The sequence below is a fragment of the Lactuca saligna genome, chromosome 6 (assembly GCF_052625555.1).
Source record: "Lactuca saligna cultivar CGN05327 chromosome 6, ASM5262555v1, whole genome shotgun sequence".
NCBI lineage: Eukaryota > Viridiplantae > Streptophyta > Magnoliopsida > Asterales > Asteraceae > Lactuca > Lactuca saligna.
Genome location: NC_136422.1, coordinates 5,336,795 through 5,360,607, shown reverse-complemented (window position 1 = coordinate 5,360,607; position 23,813 = coordinate 5,336,795). Strand labels below are relative to the sequence as shown.

The 23,813-nt window shown below is 35.0% G+C and overlaps 1 pseudogene; it reads left to right on the top strand.

Annotated features, from left to right (window-relative positions):
* Positions 1 to 13,836: 13,836 nt before the first annotated feature.
* On the top strand, positions 13,837 to 15,386 carry LOC144999693 (protein ROH1A pseudogene; annotated as a pseudogene).
* The last annotated feature ends 8,427 nt before the right edge of the window (positions 15,387 to 23,813 follow it).

The following is a 23,813-nucleotide window of genomic DNA, read 5'->3' as shown; positions in this document are numbered from 1 at the left end:
AGAAGAAGAAGAAGAAGAAGAATAGATCTTATACAATCATCAAGATATGAAGAATACATCAGACATTCAAAAGAGAGAGTATGGTATGTTTTCTTATATGTGGTACTATCTAACTACATCTGATATGTTTGGTCCTAATAATGTCTCTCAAATGAGAGAACTATTCTTAAGTGGGAGGATCAAGAAATATACAAATCTTCATGGTGATAAAGAACAAAAGAATAATTTGAAAAATAAAAGGGTAATTGATGCAAGTCCTTTGTCATGTTTTCTTGAAATGATGTATGATCCAAAGGGACCTTTATCTGTTTTCTTCATGGCTGAACTAGATATAAAATACAAAGTCATCAATCAGAAACAAGAAGACATTGAAGTGTTGAAGAAATATTTGGTTGAAAGGGAGAAAGAGATATCAGATGTAAAGGAGAAAATTAAATAAAAAGGATGTTCAAAAGAATATTTTTTCATCTATTAGTGTTAAAAATGAAGGAAAACCTGATGAAAACTCATTTTCAAGAAACCCCAGTTTTCACACTGATGAACATCACAATAGCTCTTGCACTAACAAGCCTCATGCTGAAAAGTTTCCTATTGAGAAACCACAATGTGCTCATACTCGAAAAACATCATCAGAACGCATTTCCATTCTCAAGCGACCCACTCCCTCAGTTTCACCTCACACTAGAATGACTTCAGTTCACATTGGTGAGAAACCTCGTACTGCCACTTAAACTCGCACTGCAAAGACATCAGACGATGACAAATCAGTTCACCCTGATAAGGTTGTTCACACTACCAAGTTAGTTCATGCTGGAAAGTCAGTTCATGCTGTTAAGTCAAGTCACACTGATAAGACGAGTCTCAACACCAAGAGGGTTCACCTTTGAGATAAAGTTCGAACTGCCACTCTAGTTCATGCTGCCAAGAAGTCTCGTCCTATCAAGAACTCAAGATCCAGCTGTAACTTCGAACATCATAAGATCTCATGTTTGTAAGCTTTTCGATATATGTTATTGTTTCAATTGTTAATTTTACATGGCAAACCAAACAATGAAAAAGAAGTCAAAGTATACAAAGCCAAAGAAGGTATAGATTCCAAAGAAGCCATCTCTAGAACCAAGGAAGATGAATCAAGTTTGGGTTCCGAAGAGTACATCTCCTGAGCCTGAAACAAAGCCAATTAATGAAGTTAGAAAGAAAGATTGGAATCAAAAGTCTTCAAGAAAGAAGAAGATGGTGCTAAAACCTCAAGCTGGTTGTTTTACATTTGATCAAAAAATTTTAGAAGTGAGATATGCTCTCATACCCACTCTGAAATGGGTTCCGAAGTCTTTTTTTTTTCTTTTTTAAATCTGATGAATTGAAAGACTTTAAAATTTTGAAAGTTAATATTTTGATGTCTCTCATTAAGCAAAAAATATAAAAGAGTGTGTCTATATTTTATTTTATTTATGATGTTAAATGATTTTTGGAGGTTATATTGTGAAGTCTTCATTAAGAAAACAGGCTTTGCAGTTGTCAGATTGCTTCAAATCAAAGAAAATCTAGTTTTGATTGTTTGATTTGCATAAAAACGAAAGAAGTCACATCCTGTAAAAGTGATTGCGTGGCATGTCAAAGGATCCTATGGTCAATTCCTTTATGAGTTCACATAAAAATGAAAGGGTAGTGTTGCAGATATTTACATGTAGTTGTTTGGTCTATGATATTTTTGTGCTTTTGACTACCATCAGTGAAATGGAGCTTCTATCAAAATAAAAGATGCTGACAATTCAAAGGTTGGTATTTTTAATATTATAGTTGGGGATTTCTGATCAAAAGCAAAGATATGTTTTCGTTTGAAAAGAAGAATGAATTCCATAGTGTCATCAATATGAGAAGGAGAACGCATGGGAAAATAGAGTGCATAGGGAATTTTTGTCTTAAATGGTTTCAATATTTTTTTAAAAATAAAGAAAAAAAAGTTTTTTTTTCTTTCTTGTTTTGTATGTTTTCGAGCTTGGGAAAGAAATGGCTATAAAATCTTACTCTATCATAAGGGTTAACAAATTTTCAACCAATATATTGAAGCTGATTGGTATCTCTTGCTATTGTGCTTATTGATTATCTCTCATGTTGGCTGATAGTAACTCGCAATAGAGGTAGAGATTGCTATGTCTTTAATCATGATTTTCGGAGATGTGGGAAAATAGGGAAAGAAGATAACTGGAAATGATTATAATTTGAAGAAATTAACAAAATCAGAAGTAACTTATGAAATCATTGGTTGATCCGAGTTGGATTTTGTTGATTTAGAGAAACAACAATTTATCAAGACAAATTTGATGATCAAAACAAGAGAAAGCTTGAATGTACTACCTGCAACAAGAATTGTCACTCTTATCAAGTACTTGGTGAGCTTAGAGCAGGTCCCGACAAAGAGATTAAACTACAAATCTTCTAATATAGAACTTAATGATTCACTGTATAATACCATGCACATATAAAAGTTCAAAACTCTATGTCGATGGTTAATATATATATATATATATATATATATATATATCATAGTTTATCACACGCACCAACCTATTCTTGCTCTTAAACTCTTCTTAAAAGCTTTATGATTCAGTGTCAAATGCTAGACACTGATGGGTATAGCATGTACCATGATATATTAAACACACCTACCCACTCTCTCCTTTTTTTCTTTTAATAGAAGTGGTTAATGTTTCAACATATAAAACTATACGCAAATGAGGCTACACAAAACTATGTAAGTGATCTATTATTGCAACAACACAATATTGTGATACACCAAAATCTCTCTTATCCTTCAAATTTTTTGATGTTTTCTTTCATTTCAGGTTACTTGATGGCTTTTAAAAAAACAAAAAATAAAAATACAAATAAGACAATGATTATTGATGCTGTTAAAATGGGGGAGAAATGTTTAGTTCTGCTATGTTGTCACTTAATCATTCACAGAATAACAGACACTCTTAAAAGAAAATTTTATTTATCTAAGGGGGAACAGACCTTAAATGTTGTTTATCTGAGGGGAAGGAAAATTTAAGGGGGAGAAGAAATCAAAACATTACATCAACTATACTTATTCATTATTTCATTCTTTTTTAGTTTGGTTTTAAAATCATCAAATAGGGAGATTGTTGGGATACATATTTGTATAGATTTGATGGTGTAAAATATATACATTATAGTTATAGTTTATCTACTCATTGTAGACATTCAGTCTTGTCTATGTAAGTGTAAATAATATAACTTAGACAAATTGATTTATCATAGTTTGTTTAGTTAGCTAATCTGAAGATATGTTGATGGAAGTTCATACATCAAAGACTGAAGATCGTCCCCTGATGCGCAAAATACATTGAATATAGTATCATCATCAGAGGCACTGAAAGTATTATCGGCACGAAGAGCATTCACTGAAGACCTGATCAGTGTGTCCATATGTTGAAGGTCTTACACTGATGGCATAGTGATAAGGTGTTACACTGATGACACACACTGATGGTTATACATTACTGAAGGTGAATCTACTCTAGCTGAAGTGGAGGTTGATCAACGTGTGTCCCTGATGCTAACATTGATGCCATGAGTAGCATAACTCCCATGACGTTGATGTCCTGATTAGCGTATGATGTGCTGATGTTGCGGTCTAAATCCGGAGCATATCAGATTTACTTGGTGAAGAAGCAATCTGAATATCTGATCTGATCCATTCCTTAAAATATTAGATCTGCATTTATCATTGGAGATTCAATCCCATCAAATTGAGAATTTGATATACAGAAGATTTGGAGAATCTGTAGAAAGTTGATCTCCTAGGTTTTGACTAGTATTTATACTAGCCACTCTCATTAATTGAGAGATGAATTTTATGTAGAGTAGATTTAGAGTTCTTAGTAAGTTATGAATCATTGTATTGTTCTTAGTGAAACCCCTATAAATAAAATCAATTTTTATTTTTCAAATACTTGTGTTATTATTCCGCGTTTCTATTAGATTCATACATAAGTGTTAGGGTTTTGGGACCAACATTATTATATTTGTGTCACGACAAAGCATTAGAAGTTGAATTTGATTAAGAGACCTCATAAAACCACAATGCGGTAATATACCATTAGTGACATAAATCCCATGAATCTCAGCTCCTATAAATAGATGTCATCCTCTTCTAAAATCATAATGCATTTAAGTCACAACTTGGGAGACGAGTTTTTTATGAAAATCCAGAAGATCAAAAGAGTTTCAAGGATGAACAACATGACTAGAGAATCATTTTGAAGACCGAACCATGGAAACAATGTTTAATCATTAGGTTTGTTTTAGACATCATGCTTAGCAATACTTCCTTGATTATTTTCTGTTTTTCTAGCTATGATAATGGGCTAATACCCTTTTGCTTCCGCTTAGAAGTAGATCAAACCAAAATACTATGCTTTGATTTATTTGTTAGATTTACAAATTCGGATTATTTATTATGTTTGATTGATCATTTTAACTTATGTATTAACGTTACAATTTTTATTACCTACAATCGAATTTTATGTAGTCGAGAATACATTTGATTATATTAACTTGTATCTTAATAGTTAATGATGATAAACTATTAGGACTAGAAACACACCAAATCCTAGGATTAGGTGATATATTTATGAACTTAAACGTGTAAGAGAGTATTAGATAACCATAATACGATTTAACTGATTTTCATGACCATTAAGATTAATCATTATATCAATTCTTTCATAATTTGAATATTTAATTGATTAATTAGTTAGTTAATTGCAAGATCATTGTGTTAGTTGTTGTATAACTATTAATATTAGTTAATTAGACCAAGATAATTAGTCACATTAAGTATTGATAATTAACTTGTTAAATCCATTGCACTTCTAATAAATTAACCATTGGAAAATATAAGTGGAAGTACTTTAAAACTCTTGTTTAAATCACGTTCTTTGCTTTTGTTTGAGTTTTGTAAGTCTTTAATCAAGTTTAATATAGATCTAACACCCCCTTTTTTTGTAACGACCCAATTTTCACGTCCAAAAATTTCGTTTTTAAAACATTACTTTAGAAAACGTTAATAATTAAAAACATTGTTTGATCAACCACATCACATCGTAAACCATGTCTAAAAGCCAAATCATACAACCAATCAAAATATCAGAGTATAAATCCTAGGGAAATCTAATAGATGCGGAAACCAGCATGTGTGCATGATGTGCCGCTACCGTGCCAGCTCCTTCCCCTTCGATGAAGAGGTACCTGAAACCAAAACTGTAAACTCTAAGCACAAAGCTTAGTGAGTTCCCCCATAGTACCACATAACATACAATCACATAACATACATAAATTGACAAGCATATCTGGGTGCCCGACCTACCCCTTCGGTCCTCTCGACCGGATACTGCCTAGCATATCTGGGTGCTGGCCTCCCCTTCGGTCCTCTCGACCGGATACTGCCTAGCATATCTGGGTGCTCGCTCCCCTTCGGACCTCTTGACCGGAAACCGGGGACTATTTCACCCCTACTACTACTACCACATAACACATATATCACACAGTCTATCTAGTATGGTTGGGCGTGACCTCCCCTTCGGCCCTATCGACCGGTGTTCTGGGGGACTATCTCCCCCTACTGTCACTAACACATAAACATATCACAGGTAGTAGCAACCCTAGATGAATATCACAAAGACAATCATCTAATCACACATCTCTTACCGGTGGGTCGGCATTGTGGCCTTAGACCCACCGCTACTGGAAGGTAACTCACCTCGTAGTAGCTGCTGATCTGTGTGGGAATAGTTTGTCTGCTGCTGCTGCTCCGAAAATCCTCCGGCTGAAATTCCCACCAAACACTTAATCAAATACGGCTAACTGTCCTTTGGGTAAAATGACCATTCTACCCCTGATCATGCCCTAAGTCAAAGTTAGAGTCAACTTTCAGTTGACCCGACTCACCGAGTTGGCTCGCCAACTCGCCAAGTCCATGTCCAAACGACTGACCTGAATTCTACTTCTACTTGTCGAGTACTCGAGTTAGGCGTTGACTCGACGAGTTCTCCTTCCCAAACTGATGTTCAAGTCCTTCATCCTACTCGCCGAGTTGTATGAACAACTCGTTGTGTTCATCTTCATCCGATGAACAATTTATACTGTGACTCGCCGAGTTGTATGAACAACTCGTCGAGTCTGTTCTTGATCTAAAGAGATTGCCTTGAACTCGCTGAGTCTGGGCATCGACTCGCCGAGTTACATTATGGGTGAGTTTTAGGCTTCCAACTCACCGAGTCCACCCTGGACTCACTACACAACTCGACACAGCTAAAAGGGGACAATCTCGGAGACTCGCGACCAGACTCGCCAAGTCAGATGAGCGACTCGCCGATTATGCTTCATGCAAGAGCCATAGATGCGATTTTGCTCAAATCCAGTCCATGCCATTCGTAGATATGGGCTCCTAGAGCATGAATAACACGTAAAGTTTCCAACTTTACGTGTAAATATCCATCTATGAGGGTTTTAGGGTTCAAAATGCACCAAAAGAGTAGATCTAAGGTTTTCATGCAACATGGATCCATAAAGGCAGTAGATCTGAGCTCCTGGAGCTCAACCATGCCTAGATCTAGAGGTTACTCAGCTTATTACGAACCCCCACACATACACAAGCTTGGAAATGGTTCAAGAAAGACTTTAATGGAGCTATAAGGGACTATAAGCATGAAAGCACGGGGAAAATCGAGTCATACCTTAGGGAACACACTGAGAAAGCTCAAAGATGCTTGACCTCCTCTTCTTCTTCTTGATCTACTCTTTTTCCCACTCCAAAACTTCAAGAGAGCACACCAAATGCTTCAAACTCACAAGCAAACAACTCTTGAACAAGGTATAGTGCTCTGAGGGTGAATGGGGGCGAGATTGGGGCGAAATGAGAGTTTAAATAGGGTGAAAACCCTTGAAACTTAGGGTTTCATCCAACAGCGGTGACTCGCCAAGTCGCCAACTTATAGCGTGTCCCGGGTCCCAGCTCTACTCGGCGAGTCTGACCTATGACTCGCCGAGTCCAAGGCTAAAAATGGAAAACACTCAAATAAGATTTAAATACTAGGAACCAGGTGCTACATTTTTAGTTTTCTGGTTTTAGTTTAATTTATTATTTTATTATCTAAATCAAATCATACATATTGTCGTAGCGTTTGATACCTGGTGTTGCCACAAATATATTGCGACACGATTAGATACATTGTCTGGTGTGTGTTTCAATCTTGATGAGAATAAACAAGTTATATAAATTTAAAACCTTGATACAAACTAAAGGTCAATTCAATTTAATACAACCATAACTCACCACATAAATAGCCATTAACACCCTTATTAAATCAATAAGCTCTTAATAGCTTCCAATTTCAATACCAAACACTTAGAATGAAGAAAATAAATGTTACTAACTTCTAAAAAAAATCTACTAGATTCTTATTCTATTCCAACCAATCAGATTTATAAAACCAATTCCAAATCCAAGTTGTGAATCCAACCACAACTAAAGTGTTGTGGTGATTTTAATTCTACCAATGAAGTTGTGAGACCAACTACACAATGAGTTTTAGTTTCTAACATCAAAAGTGTTCTGTTTCACTTGGTTCATTACATTTACTAAATCATTTCAATGTTTGAAGATTAACGCACCTTCCAAATTCTATACTCCATTCCAATTATATTTTTTCTTATGGTAATGCCAATTTCACTCACAACTTCAAAAGGAAAATAGGGAATCACAGCATGTGGCTTATGAACCTCTAATAAAATCTGGTGATCTAGTTTTAAAATTACTAAAAATTTTCATCATCAATGTAAAACTCATTAAAGCATGAGTAAAACTTAAATGTGGGTTTGGGAAATCAATCAACCCAAATCATCAAAGGGAATGGAATAAAACATTTCTATTGTGAAGTGTTGACCCAATGATGATTCCTCAAACATTTATAACACCAAATCATTACCTAATTATATACATTCAGATTCAAAGCTTTTCCACCATTGATGCACTTTTAACCTTCCAATACTCATTAATTCCACATGAATTAAATAGGGTTTGATCCCTTGGTTTCTAGAAGTTCAAATGATAAAACGAACATCAAATCTTAAAACTAATCATGAACTCAATACCAATTTTGGATCTAGAAGAAATTCCCTAATCTCTATATTCGAATTGGGGAAGAAAAGGAGAGTAAGCTACCTTCCAAGCTCTTAGGTGCTCACTTGCCTTCAAACCCTTGCTTCTCCTACAATTGATTCACTACAAATCACTATGAAATAATATAAATAGTCATTTTTAACACTCTTGTTCATCTAGATCATGTTCTTATCTCAAATGGGGAGAAAGTCCCTTAGCTTGAATGAATAAAATAAGTGTTACTAGTTTGTAAGCAAAATCTACTAGATTCTTATTATATTCCAATCAATCTAATTTATAAAACCAATTCCAAACCCAAGTTGTGATTCCAACCACAACTAAAGTGTTGTGGTGATTTTAATTCTACCAATTAAATTGTGAAACCAACTACACCATGGGTTTTAGGTTTTGACATTAAAAGTGTTCTATTTCACTTTGTTCATTATATTTACTAAATCATTTCAATGTTTGAAGATTAACACACCTTCCAAATTCTATACACCATTCCAATGATAGTTTTTCTTTTGGTAATGTCAATTTCACTCACAACTTCAAAAGAAAAATAGGAAATCACAACATGTAGCTTATAAACCTCTAATAAAATCTGGTAATCTAGTTTAAAATTAGTAAAAAGTTTCATCATCAACGTAAAACTCATTAAAGCATGAGAAAAACTCAAATGTGGGTTTGAGGATTCAATCAACCCATGGAATCAAACACTTCTATTGTGAAATGTTGACCTAATGATGATTCCTCAAACATTTATAACACCAAATCATGGAAAAATATTACCTAATTGAGTAAACTCATAGTTAAAGGTTTTCCACCATTAATGGAGCTTCAACCTTCCAATACTCACTAATTCCACGTGAATCAAATAGAGATTGATCCTATAGTGTCTAGAAGTTCAAATGTGAAAACGAACATCCAATCTTAAAACTAATCACTATCTGAATCACCAATGATTTGGAAGCAATTCTCTAATCTCTAGATTCAAATTAGCGAAGAAAAGGAGAGTAAACTACCTTCCAAGATCTTATATGTTCACTTGACTTCAAGCCTTTGCTTCACCTTTAATTGATTCACTCCAAATCACCATGAATTGATATATATAGTCCTTTTCAACCCCTTATTCGTCAAGATCATGTTCTCATTTTAAATGGGGGAAAGTCCTATAGCTTGAATGAATAAAATAAGTGTTACTAGTTTCTAAACAAAATCTACTAGATACTTATTCTATTTCAACAATTCTAATTTATAAAACATATTCCAAACCCAAGTTGTGGCACCAATTATAACTAACGTGTTGTGGTGATTTTAATTCTATTAATGAAGTAATGAGAAGAATTGCACCATGGGTTTTAGTTGTTAACATCAAAAGTGTTCTATTTCACTTGGTTCATTACATTTACTAAATCATTTCCGTGTTTGAAGATTAACACACCTTACAAATTTTATACTCCATTCCAATGATAGTTTTTCTTTTGGTAATGGGAATTTCACTCACAACTTCAAAAAGAAACTATGGAATCACAACATTTAGCTGATGAAAACTTAATAAAATATGGTAATCTAGTTTTGAAATTACTAAAAAGTTTTGTCATCAATGTAAAACTCATTAAAGCATGACTAAAACTCAAATGTGGGTTTAGGGACTCAATCAACCCAAATCATCAAAGAGAATGGAATTAAACATTTCTATTATGAAGTGTTGACCCAATGATTATTCCTTAATGTTTATAAAACCAAATCATGGACAAATCATTACCTAATTGTGTAAAATCGGATTTAAAGTTTTCCACCATTGATGGAGCTTCAACTTTCCAACACTCACCAATTCTACGTGAATCAAATAGGGTTTGATCCCATGGTGTCTAGAAGTTCAAATGATAAAACGAACATCCAATCTTAAAACTAATCACTAACGAAATCACCACCTTTTGGATTTGGAAGCAATTCCCCAATCTCTAGATTTGAATTAAGGAAGAAAAGGAGAGTAAACTACCTTCCAAGCTCTTAAGTGCTCACTTGCCTTCAAACCCTTGTTTTTCCTTCAATTAATTCACTCCAAATCACCATGAAATGATATAAATAGTCGTTTTCAAGCCTCTTTTTCTTCTAGATCATGTTCTTATCTCAAATGGGGATAGTCCTTTAGCTTAAATATCCTCACATGCTACAGATAGTACAGTATGGATGTTCTAGTTTGATTTTTCTTGAATGGGCACCAAATTGACTAGTATGTTTAATGGAACTTCGTATTCTCATATACTTGCCCCATAATCTTCCCATTCTTATCGATATGTTTTGAATATTCTAAATTAGTCCTTCACGTTTTGTCTAGTTGGAAGTTTTAGTTATTGAACTTCAAAAGCTTACACCTAAACAAACATTTTAACTTGGAAAGCAACTAGTAACGCAATATTTTCGTAAATAACAATTCACCATATATTTTATGACTTTCAAGTCCTAGTTGGTCAATCATGAGTCGGTTCTCAACCTTTGTGAATTGGTAATTTTGGTCCCTAAAATCAAAGTTCTTCAAATTTGACTCTTATATCTATCATCATATTTGTCATATATTTAATTTATAAATGACAAAACTTCAAAAATGGTCCTTGTGGTTTTCGAAAATATCAAGTTTAGTCCCTAAGTTCAAAAAACCTCGCAGATGGTCCCTGTCGTTTCAAAACTTTTAACAAATGGTCATTTTCATTAACTCCGTTAGCTTTTGGCCATTAAGTGGAGGGTATTTATGTCATTTCACTGCCACAATGACCATTTATGAAGATTTGCCTTATTTTTTTTTTTATAAAAAATAAAAAAAATTATTTAATATTAAAGGGTCCTACACACATTCTCTCTCTCTCTCTCTCTCTCTCTCTCTCTCTCTCTCTCTCTCTCTTCTTCCTAACCCTTTTGAATAATACAGTCAGATGAACAAATTTACTCCCTCCTTCTTCACTTTAATCTCCTCCACCAAAACCCAAACCAACAACATTACTTTAATCGCATCCCCCTTTCTTCACTTCATCATGTTTAGTTCAAGAAGCATGGAAATTCAACAATGAAAAGAAGCCCATGATAACCCATTTCTTATGCATAGTCTATGATCACTAAAACATCTAATTGCAGTCATACAACTCTTGCTGATGGTAAATTATGTTTTAATTACAGATTACAGTAAACCCTAACATCAACAAAATCATGAAAATCAGTAGTAAAAGTAAGACCCTAAAAATCAAATTGGTTAATCAAAACCAAACAAAGATATCAAAGAACCCAAACAAGCAATTCGTTTACTGCTTCAATATCTCATCATCTGCCGCCAACCAGCAAGAATCACAATCCCAAATATAATGCCCATCAGTATTCTTGAAATCAACCCCATTATGTATCAACTTCAACTCTACAAAAACAGAACTACAATCAACAAAACATCTAACCAACTACAGGTTCAAGCCATAGGGTCGACACTCTCTTTATTCTAACCAAACCTACCGGTAGCTTTACTTATCCTTTATCCCTCTGTCCTTGATGTCCCGCCATAAAAACTGACCAGGAAAGATCTTGTGAATTAGCGTTCCTTTGTAGTAACCTGAGACACCAGTGCACATAGATTTGAAATTGGAAACAATAACGGGGAAGAGGTTGCTATAGAAGCTGAGGATGACGTGGCCAACGAGTTCGGTATCACGACAGAGGGCAAGATCTGATCCTAGCGTTTGGTTTTGGAAGTAGCTAGGGTAGATACGAAAATCAATGAATACATAGTGAGTAATAATGGTGTCAAGTTGTTTTTGTGGTGGTGAGGTTATGGAGAGGGATGGGAGGAAGAGAGCAGTGGTAGTGGTGGAAAAGAAGAGAAGAAAGCGATAGTGGAGGCAGAGTTTGGAGAGAGGGGCCGAAGGAGGATGATAAGGAGATCGGGGTGGTTGTGGTTGAGCACCCAATAGTGACGATGTATTTATTGAGAGGGAGAGAGAGAGAGAGAGAGAGAGAGAGAGAGAGAGGGACACTTTAATATTAAATAATTATATTTTTTATTTTTTTTATTAAAAAAAATAAGGCAAATCTTCATAAATGGTCCCTGTGGCAGTGAAATGACATAAATACTCTCCACTTAACGGCCAAAAGCTAACGGAGTTAACGAAAAGGACCATTTGTTAAAAGTTTTGAAACCACAGGAACCATTTGTAAGGTTTTTTGAACTTAGGGACTAAACTTGATATTTTCGAAAATACAGGAACCATTTTTGAAGTTTTGTCTTTATAAATTGTTAATTAAATATCTATAAATTGTTTTTTATTTTATTTTTAAAAAATATTATTTTTCATTAAATAAACAACAGTTCTACGTTCATTTTGCAGATATCACAATACAAGTGATAAGAGAGGAGTTGCAGCCCTTTACTTACCATTTTAGTTCAGTTTTTTTAACCCAAACCGCAACTACAAAAATCTTATACTAAAAAAAGAATTTTTGGTGTTCAAAATTAATATGGAATCAAACTCCAAATCTTAAGGTTTGTAGTTAGTTATTGTTATTTATAGATGAAGAAACTAAATGTTTTTATATACATGGTATGTATAAACCACAAGAAGTAAAAATCAAGTAAAAATAAGCTAAAAGACATGGTATGTGTAAACCACAAGAAGTAAAAATCAAGTAAAAATAAGCTAAAAGATTCGAATCCAGACGTCAAATTTATATGTTCACCATCTTAACCGACTTGTCATGATGCTCATTGTTATAGAATTACATATATATGTATATATTATATGTAACTTAAATATATTTATAACAAATTATACAAATTGGTATGGTCCTTTTTTTGAAGTTTTTTAATTCCTAAAATAGAAAACAAACCCAATATTTCAGTTTTTTACAATGAAGAAACCAAACCTTTTTTATGTTTGGTTTTGGTTTTCCGGTCTATATTTTTTGATTCTTCTACGACTTTTCAGTTTGTGGTTACATTTTTGGGAAATTAGGTAATCTAACCATTAAAGAAAGGGTTTTCAATGAAATAACCATCTTTTTATTAGTTTTTGAAAAATAATCATTTTCTATGGAATGCCTCGTTACGAAGTAATGTTCATATTCCAAAGTTTTTCTTTTTCGAAGAAATGTTTTTTTTGGATTTCGAATATTACGTTTCGAAGTGTTTAATGTCATTGTTTTTCAATAAAATATCTAATTTTATGTACATATATAGTTCCCATTATTATGTTTGTTAAACTTTTTGTTAAATCTAAAGTAAAAAACAATTTTTTTTTCTTTAAATTTCGGAATTGTTTTCAGATTTCGAACATATTATTGAAATTTAGGAGTTTTTTTTCTCCCGAAATCCGAAATTTTAGTCCGAAATCCGGAATGTTGGTCCGAAATCCGGAATACCATTCCGAAATCAATCAAATAAATGTTTTTTTTAGTCCTGACGGTCCATTTGGAACCAAAGAGTTATTTTTACTAATTTTTTATTACTTTCTTTAAATGTACATTAAAAAATGGTGATTCCATGGATTGTTTTGTTACCCTAAACATTTGTCATTCCATTACGGTATCTATTAGTATTTAATTTTTATTATTCCAATTGACAAATGTTAAGCATAATCATTTTGAGCATTTTGTGAATAAAAGGAATAGAGAGCATCAAGCAAGTGCGTAGTTGGAACAAGAAACGGTCTCACTCCCCGACAATTCTAATCATCATCAACCGATTCCACCATATTTAACCCTCCATCTCCGGCCCCATTTCTTCTCTCAAACATTTCCTTTGCATTCTCTGTTACTTTTTCCGGCCAATTCTCCAATCATGCCGCCCACGGACCACCATGGTTCCTTCCTCAATCGGATTAGCATCCGCAGGAACCAGGTCGTCTCCATGGACATCAACCATGAACAAGAGCTTGAAGGGCTCGAACTGTTTCAGAAACACGTTTCCGATCGTTTCCTTCAACTCTTACCACCTCAATCTCCCTTACCTCCCGTCGCCGGAGAAGAAATACCCGTCGTCGATACGCCAGAAACCTTCTTATCCATCGCTTGGTTCCGAAAACTCCTCGACGTTTATCTTTGCTGCGAGTCTGAATTTAAAGCGGTCTTGATCATCGGCCGCGACGCCACTCATTTCTCCAAACCGCCACTCGACCGGTTGATCCCAGATCACCTCGACCGGACCGTCAAGGCTTTAGATATCTGTAATGCGATTACTCATGGAATTGAGCTGCTCCGCCATTGGCAGCGGCTTGCCCAGATCGCGGTGGAGGCGCTCGAACAACGGCCAATAGTTGAAGGACACGTCAGAAGGGCAAAACGAGCTTTGAACACTCTCTTGACGTCGATGATGGTTGACGACAAGGAGAACAACCACCAAGTTGGAAAATCAGCTGAACGAATGTGGTCGATGAGCCGCCGCGGAGGTGGTGTTGTTGCTCCTCCAATCGTTAAGCATAATCGGACGATTAGTGGAAACCCCAGATCATTTTCTTTTTGTTTCTCGAAATCATGGTCTGCATCAAAGCAGATCCAGGCGATGTCGAACAATCTTGTGGCTCCCCGCGGTGGCGAGCCAACTGGTCTGGCTCTTCCGGTGTACGTAATGAGTTCAGTTTTGGTTCTCGTCATGTGGACGATGGTTACGGCGGTGCCGTGCCAAGAAAAGGTGGGACTGGGGGCCCATTTCCAACTTCCGAGACACCTGGGGTGGGCACATCCGATGATCGGATTGCAGGAGAAGATCGGAGAGGAGTGGAAGAAGAAGGAAAAGAAAGGGACTGCGGGTCTGTTGGCGGAGATTCAAGTGATAGAGAGAGTAGCTCAGAATCTTGTTGAATTCACGGAGGTGTTTGAGTTTCCGTTAGGGGTGGAGAAGGAGGAAGAAGTGGCGGAACAGGTGATGGAGTTGGTGGAGATATGTCGGAGAATGGAGGTAGGGTTGGGGCCGTTGCAGTTGCAGGTTAGGGAGTTGTTTCATAGGATGGTGAGGAGCAGGGCGGAGGTGCTTGACGTCATAGACCAAGTGGGTAAAATTGCGACGCCAGTTTTTTACTAAAAATAGAGTCTTTATGTGTTTGTACATTTGTTTTTTAGGCACATATAAGTTTTATTTTTGTTTTCATTTTTTGTCTTATTTCATTGATATATCCTGATTTTATAGAAAATATGAACAAAGAGCAACAAGCTGCTTATAGTGTGGATTTTTTTTTTTTAACATATTACTAATGGGTAAGTATGAAATTGGTGTTCAACTATTTTGGTTATATTGATTTGTTATTCATTAATATTTTTAGAGGTTCGTTATCTTTGAACTTTTAAAATTGTATCAATTACATCACTAGGTGTGAGACGTGTATATTACACGGATTGATTAAAAAAGTTAAATATAAGGTGTAGATATTAAGTATTTTATAAAGTAAAATTTTGAAAAAATATAAATGAAATGATGAATAAGTAATTCAATTTATAGTAATAAAAAATTATTATCATGTTTTAAAAAATCATGCTAAATTTGAATGTGTAAAAATTAAGTATTTTTTAAAGTAACTTTCAAAATAAATACAATAAATAGAATAAACCACAACGATCATTTATGTAATTTGTCTTAATTGATCTATATACTATTAAAACTAATTAATATAAATTCACAAATGAAATCATTAATATATTAATAGAAATAATAATTTACAAATGGAAGGTTTACTATATACATTAATTCACATTAATTACTATGAAGTGATATTTAATAGGTGGAAACTAAATAAAAATGGAAAAAAAAAATACAAAAATGACAAATGGTAAAAAAATAATTTTAAAATTCTAAGAAAATGACATATCTCAGATTGAATAAGAAGTTGATATTTGACAAAATTATCTTTATTTATTACGGTAGATTTATATCCTAGTAGAGTTTAAAAGAAAAAAAAACACACACACACACAATGCATTGAACGTCCGATGTTGTCAATGTTGTCACTGAATGATTCGTATAGTGTTTCACTATCAAAAATCCATAAATTATTTTTAATTCATGTTATTGTTATTTTATGTAACACCTCATTTTCGTAATTCACGATAAATCGTCATTATAAAATTCAAAGTAGAGATAGATTACTTTTGAGCCAAAATAATCACCGTTAATATGTAGAAAAACATCAATATAATTTCCGTAGATATATAGACCGTGTAAATTTAACTTCGAGTGAATAAGTTATACTTTCTCAAAGTTTCACGATTAAACTGACACAACTACTCAGTCATAAAATACGAATCATAGATGGATCACTTATTAGCCTAAGCAATCCAAACAAAAAAGAAGTCATAAAACCGAGAGCGTGCATATAGAGAACATCCAAATCTAACTTCGTATGAGGAAGTTATGATTTTTGAAGTTTCAGCGTAGCAGTACACGACACAGAAACCGAAATTAAGATCAATCGATTGTCATGAATAACAATCTAAACTAGAGTCGAAGATCTCGTCCATAGTCATTCGTCGATATAGAGACAGTCGAGAACGAATATTGTGTGAGAGAGTTATGACTTTTACACGGACTTTAACAGTCTAAGTCTGTGAAATAGAACTTTAGAAACAAAGTAAAAATTAGCCAATGAAGTCTAAACGAAAGTTGTAGATTTCGTCGATAGCTACGCATGGATATAAACTCGTAGAAAACACAACTTGTACGGAAAAGTTATGTAATTTTTAAGAAAACAGAAAGTCTCGCACCCAGCCGCACGCACAGAGTAGATGCGCGGCGCGCCTGACACCCCCACTCGAATCTCGACATGTATCACGACCCGTTGCTTGCCACGTCATTATTTCCGACAGATACACGACGCACACCCTTTCCTAGCCTAAAAAGACCTTCGTTTCAGCTCATTTTCCTGCACACAATTCCTCCGATTCTAGAATACTTTCTAGTTTGTATCCCTTTACTCCTTAGTTCCCGACTACTTTAATGAGGCCGTACGACATCGAAGCGACGACAATTAGAAGCTATCAGGTCAGAGTTATGCCCACATAATTCCCGATTTTCGCTAGAAGTTCTCTATAATTTAGGTTACACTTATTGTGCTTTAATTGTAACTTATATTTATATTTATAGTCGCTTTTATGGATATATATATATATATATATATATATATATATATATATATATATATATAAGATTTATTAGTAATTCCAGTTATAATGTTGATAGGCCTACTTACAGGAGATGTGTCTAGAATGGTCACGTTGACTTGGTTGTTGGATTTAAGAAATGCTATAAACCGAAATGGTCCTGCCTCTCGACTGTCAGACCTGATTAATCCTTACTTGATAGGACTCTCGGTATTCGTTGGGATTAGTGAAAAATCTAGCTTTCATTACCAAATCATCATAGAAATTAATGGGCTAAAGTATTATAGGTTAATACTTGTTCAGTGTGTTATCCGCCAATTGAATCGACAGTAGAATTACTTAGAAAGTTGTCAATCTTCCTAGTAATTGTCTTGGTGAGTTATCTCACTATAATGTGCTACATTATATATATATATATATATATATATATATATATATATATATATATATATATATATATATATATATATATGGTATGATATAAGAGCTAATAGAGTAGAGTCGATACTATAGCTTCTATGTGCTTGAATTAGTAGAACTGGATGTATAGTCTCTATATATGGTTATCTAGGTCATGTAACGTCCCAAAAATTATAAGGTAAAATTTTCTTTTTTAATTCAACCATAAACACCATTGATCCATTTCAATCATACAAAATCATATTAGAGTAAAATAGTTATTAAAATACAATCCAAAAATCATAAAGTTACAGAAAACATGGGTGGATGTACTGCGAACAAGCCAGGCCCTTCCCTCTCGAACCGAAAGTACCTGTAACCATAACCATAACCATAAACTATATGTACAAAGCTTAACGAGTTCCCCAAAATACCGCATACCATACATATATGTCAGCTCAAGGCTGTATCAGGTCTATTTCACCCCTGGTCTAGTTCACCCCCGAATCTATTTAACCTCCTATGTTAGCCAAGGCTGTAACAGGTCTATTTCACCACCAAGTCTATTTCAACTCATATGTCAGCATAAGGTTGTACCGGGTGTATTTCACACCACATACATATAGTAAACTGGCACACATGCATAAAACACATACAACAAGAGTCACAAAGACTACAAGAACATACAATTCCTAGTGTTCTACAGTATAGTGAACAAACTCACCTCAAACCGCTGAAAATCAAACATATGCTTGGGATACATGATTGGAGAATCCTCGCACTAACCATTCAAATACAATCAAAATCAATAGTTAAGTCATAACCCACACTCGGGACTTTAATTTACTAAAACTAACTCCTAGGGTACAAGACCATTTTATCCTTCCCCTCAATTGGCCCAAAGCCTAACAATGGCCCATCTCAGCAATATTGGTGGCCCAACAAGAGCCTAAAAACTTAGAGTCCAAAAGTGGTCCAAAATCAAAAGCCTTAATGGCTCCTGGTTGAGTACGCTCAGCGTACCATTTGGGTACGCCCCACGTATAGCTTGCTGCTGCGTAACGTACAACTTGCCAAAGCGTGAAAATGGGGAATCCATGCATTACGTTGAGCGTATGCATACGTATGCTCAACATACTGCACAGATGTCCAAAACTCATAATAAGCACTTAATGCTTAAGACTAAATGTCCAAACTCAGATCTAACCTCATTTTAAGGTCTTAACGCGTAAAGTGGACAACTTTACTCCTTTGCATGTCTTAATGAGACCCAATACCCGTTTTATCCATCTAAGTCAATAATATGAACACCAACTCTTACATGGTTCATCCAAACCCATAAGGATGACATTTTTATGCACCAAAATCATCATAAATACTAAGATCTAACATTCTAATATTCTATAGTAAGGGACCATAATATGCCCAAAACAAAGCCCTAGACTAGATCTAACACATAAATTCATCAAGATAGAATCTTTATACCTTCAGATGCTAGCAAAATTGATGAAGACTCTGGATCTAGGAGCTCCACTCGAAATAATGCTTGAAAACCATGATCCTTCTTCTTCGAAGTGTACAAAAACACCAAAATTTAACCACCGAAGCACAAGAACAAGCTAGGGTTTTGATGGGATGGAGGCTGAAGATAAGATGGTTTGAAGACGATTTAATGCCTTTAAATAGGGTCCAAGACCCTAAATTAGGGTTTGCATCTGATTGGACTATGCCCAACGCACTCCAGGTACTCATAGCATACTCTAAGCTGTTCCACGATCAATCCAAGATAGTATGCCTGATGTATCCTGTAAGCTCAATGTACCAGGCTTAGTCCGAAAACCTTCTAACTTCTGAAGGCCATAACTTCTTTGATCTAACTCTGATATCAACGATCCTTATATCCACATAAAGTTAATGAGATGCTCTACAATCCTATCAACTCTCATTTGTCTTAAAAACTTCCAAACTTAAATCCTAAATTCACGAATGGCCCGAACAATCACTTTACTATTATACCCTTAGGATCTAAAGCACAAACCAAACTCTTGGTACCCACAACTTACATTATCCACAACCTATTGGCTCTAAACTTCTCTTTCCTTAAAGCCTGAGGCCTTATGATACTTGATCTTCGGGTCATGGCCCTAATTTATGAAATGACCTGAAATAGGGTGTTACAGTTCGGGCGGGGCCCATCATGTGGTTTGGGCAGGGCCCGTTATGTATGTTGGCTAGGGCCCGTTATATAGCTTAGGAGAGGCCATTTGTATGCGTCTAAGATGCTGGGGTGTTGGAGATTCTCCTTCTAGCGTTTTAGTGTGCGTTTAGGATGTCGGGACACCTAATTTATGCAAAAAAAAAAAAATTAAAGAAAAGAACTAAAATATTTATCCCCTCCCCAACTTAAAACTTTAGATCGTCCTCAATACAAAAATAAACAAATAACCACAAAATATGACAAATGAAGAAACACACCCAATTTACGGGTTGCCTCCCGGAAAACACTAAGTTTTACGCCTTCGGTCAGACGTGTTACCTCAACTAAGTTGTGTCTGAATATTAAGGTTGATCGAGTGTTGTTTTCTCAACGAGTTTCATGTCTCCATCTACCATTCGGATGTACAGTTTGAGTCTTTGTCCATTTACCTTGAATGGTTCGTCGCCTTTCGTGTCTTTAATTTCAATGGCACCATGATCATCCACGTTTGTCACCATAAAGGTCCGCTGCATTTACTCTGCAACTTCCTGGGAAAGAGTTTGAGATGAGAGTTGAATAACTACACCAATTACTCCTCAAAAAATTGTTTTCGGATAATATGTTGATTGTGAAATGCCTTCGTCTTTTCTTTGTAGATTCTTGAGCTTTCATAAAGTTCCCTTTTAATTTCTTCCAGTTTAACAACTTGAAATTTTCTTTTCGTACTTGCGCCACTTAATTCAAAATTATCATTTTTAATGGTCCACATGGCACGATGTTCCAATTACATCAGCAGATGACATGGCTTCCTATAAACAAGCTGGTACGGGAACATTCCAATAGGTGTCTTATAAGTTATCTAACATGCCCATAATTCATCATCTAACCTTAACGACCAATCTTTTCAGTTGGGATAGATAGTCTTTTCCAAGATGCGTTTTAGTTCCTTATTTGACACTTCTACTTGTCCACTCGTTTGTGGGTGATACGGAGTGGCTATCCTATGTATGATATCATAGTGTTTTAGTAACTTTGAAAATGATAATTTTTAAAATGGAAACCCCCATCACTAATGATAGTTTGTGGGATTCCATGTCTTAAAGATATATTTTTTTATATATTTACAAACAACATTGTAGTCTTTCGTGCATAAAGCCTCTACTACAACCCATTTTGATACATAATCTACTGCTACAAAGAATGTATAGATTACCAAAAGAAGTGAGGAATGAACCCATGAAATTAATGCCCTATACGTCAAAATTTTCTACAACTAAAATTGAGATCATTGGCATCATATCCTATCTTGAAATCCCCCCAACTTGTTGGCAACGAATACACACTTTCACGAATATATGTGAATCTTTAGAAATGGAGGACCAGCAAAACCACTTTGTAGAACTTGATTCCCTGTCTTTTTGGCACTAAAATTCCCTCTGTACGCATGAGTGATAATGTCGAAGAATGTCTTCTTGCTCCGTATGTGGTACACATCGCCTAATCAATTGATTTGCTCCAATTTTAAAAAGATTTGAGTACTCCCATATGTAGTACTTCCTTTTCGAATGGAAGAACCTCCTTTGTTGAGCAGTTCAATATGGTGGTGTTTTTCCTATCACAAAATAATTCACTAAATTAGCGATCCGTAGCAGTTTTGATAGCAAGAATATGCTCATCTGAAAATTTTTCTTGAATAACTTCTTTGAGTTGTCATTATTGATGATTCTTGATAAATGATCTGGTACAACATTTTCGGAACCCTTTTGGTTGCAAATTTTAAGATCAAACTCTTGAAGAAGGTCGATCAATATTATGAGATGTGGGTTGGTATCCTTCTTTTCCAAGAGGTAGTGGATGGCACTATGGTCGGTAAAAATTAAAACTTTATATCCCCGAATGTAAGATCTAAAATTTTATAGTGCAAACACGGCTGCATGAACCCATTTTTCGGTAGTTGTGTAATTCAATTGTGCATCCGAAAACATTTTGCTCGTATAACATAATGCAACGGGTTTTTTAGTTACCCGTTGTACCAAAACTGCCCCTAGTGGATAATGACTCGTATCACACATGATTTGAAAAGGTAAAGTCCAATTGGATGATTGCAAGATAGGGGCTTCAACAAGATTATTTTTTAATATGGTAAAAGCTTCAATACATGCTTGATGAAAAGGAAAATGGTGCAACTTTTAAAATTAAATTGCAAAGAGGTTTTGTGATCACACTAAAATCCTTGATAAATCTTCAATAAAAGCTGATATGTCCAAGAAAAGAACATACGCCTTTTACCGAACTAGGTGGAGGAAGTGTAGAAATAATTTGTACTTTGGCCCGATCGAGTTTCAAACCATGCTCTGAGACAACACGACTAAGTACAATTCCTTCTTTGACCATAAAGTGACTATTCTCCAAACTTAAAACCAAATTAGATGTAATACAATGTTTTAAAACTTTTTCTAATTGGTCTAAGCATGTCTTAAAAGAAGATCCAAAAATAGAAAATTCATCCATGAAAATCATTTGTCAAACCACCACCATGTTTGAAAAAATAGCCATCATACATCTTTGGAATGTGATGCGTGCATTACACAAGCTGAGTGACATCCTTCAAAAAGCAAAGGTGTCATAAGGACATTTGAATATGGTTTTGGATTGATCCTCCGGGTGGATGGCAATTTGATTATACCCCGAGTATCCATCCAAAAAGCAATAAATTTTTTTCCCAAATAACTTTTCAATAACCTGAACAATAAAAGTGTGAGGAAAATGGTCATTTGACATTGCAACATTGAGTTTGTGATAATCAATGCAAATTCTCCATCTAATGACATGTCTTGTTGACACATTCTCTCCATATTTTGTATCTACCACTATAATGCCTGATTTCATTGGCACTATCTGTGTTGGACTCACCCAATCGTTGTCAGATATAGCATAGATAATACTCACGTCAAGCCATTTAAACACCTCCTTTTTAACAAATTCTCGAAAATTCAGATTGAAACTTTGTTTTGGTTCTGAGGATGGATTTGCTCCATCTTTAGTGATAATCCGATGCATACATGCGGCTGGATTAATTCCCTTTAAATCTACTATGGTCCATCTAATTGCTCCCTTGTACTTGGAAATCACCAATAGTAATGTTTTGATTTCGAGAGTGAGTAGCTAATCCAAAGATGGCTTAAGCGGGTCCGATCAATTTGCTGGCAATTTCTTAATTTGATGGATCCATGGTGGCCTCCCTTGCTCAATACCATTTAAAAATGCTTCCTCAACCATCTAGATGTATTCCAAATCTAGCACTTCATCCCTGTCATTAGAAAGAATAAGCTACAATGGATCGGAGTGTAAGATTTTCGGAGTCACTTGATGCACTAAGTTATCAACCACATCCACCTGATAACATTCATAATCCGATGATGAGTTAGAGAAAATATTAAACACATTAATTAAAAGTTTCCTATTACCGAAAAAGATATCCATGACACCTGTTTGACAATTAATTTGTGCATTCATTGTTACAAAAAACAGGCGACTCGAACTGATAGTGGGTTGACTTTCCTTATGGGTGCTCTCAGTGTCAAGCATGAGAAAGTCAACTAAGTAACAAAAATCCTCCACCTTAATCATGACATCATATAATACACCTCGAGAAATTTTTGTTTACTTATCGGCTAATTGTACAATAATATCAATTTGTTCCATAGTGCCTAAGTCATGTTGATCAAAAAGATTCCCCGAAAGTATATTAATACTAGCTCCAAGATCAAAGAGTGCCATTTTGATATTAATGTTACCAAGGTTAATAGAAATTGAAGGTTCCTTGGGATCCTTAAGCTTGGGTGGAAGGGTATTTGTAATGATGGAACTCACATGCTCTCTTAATCAACCTTTTTAGGGAGG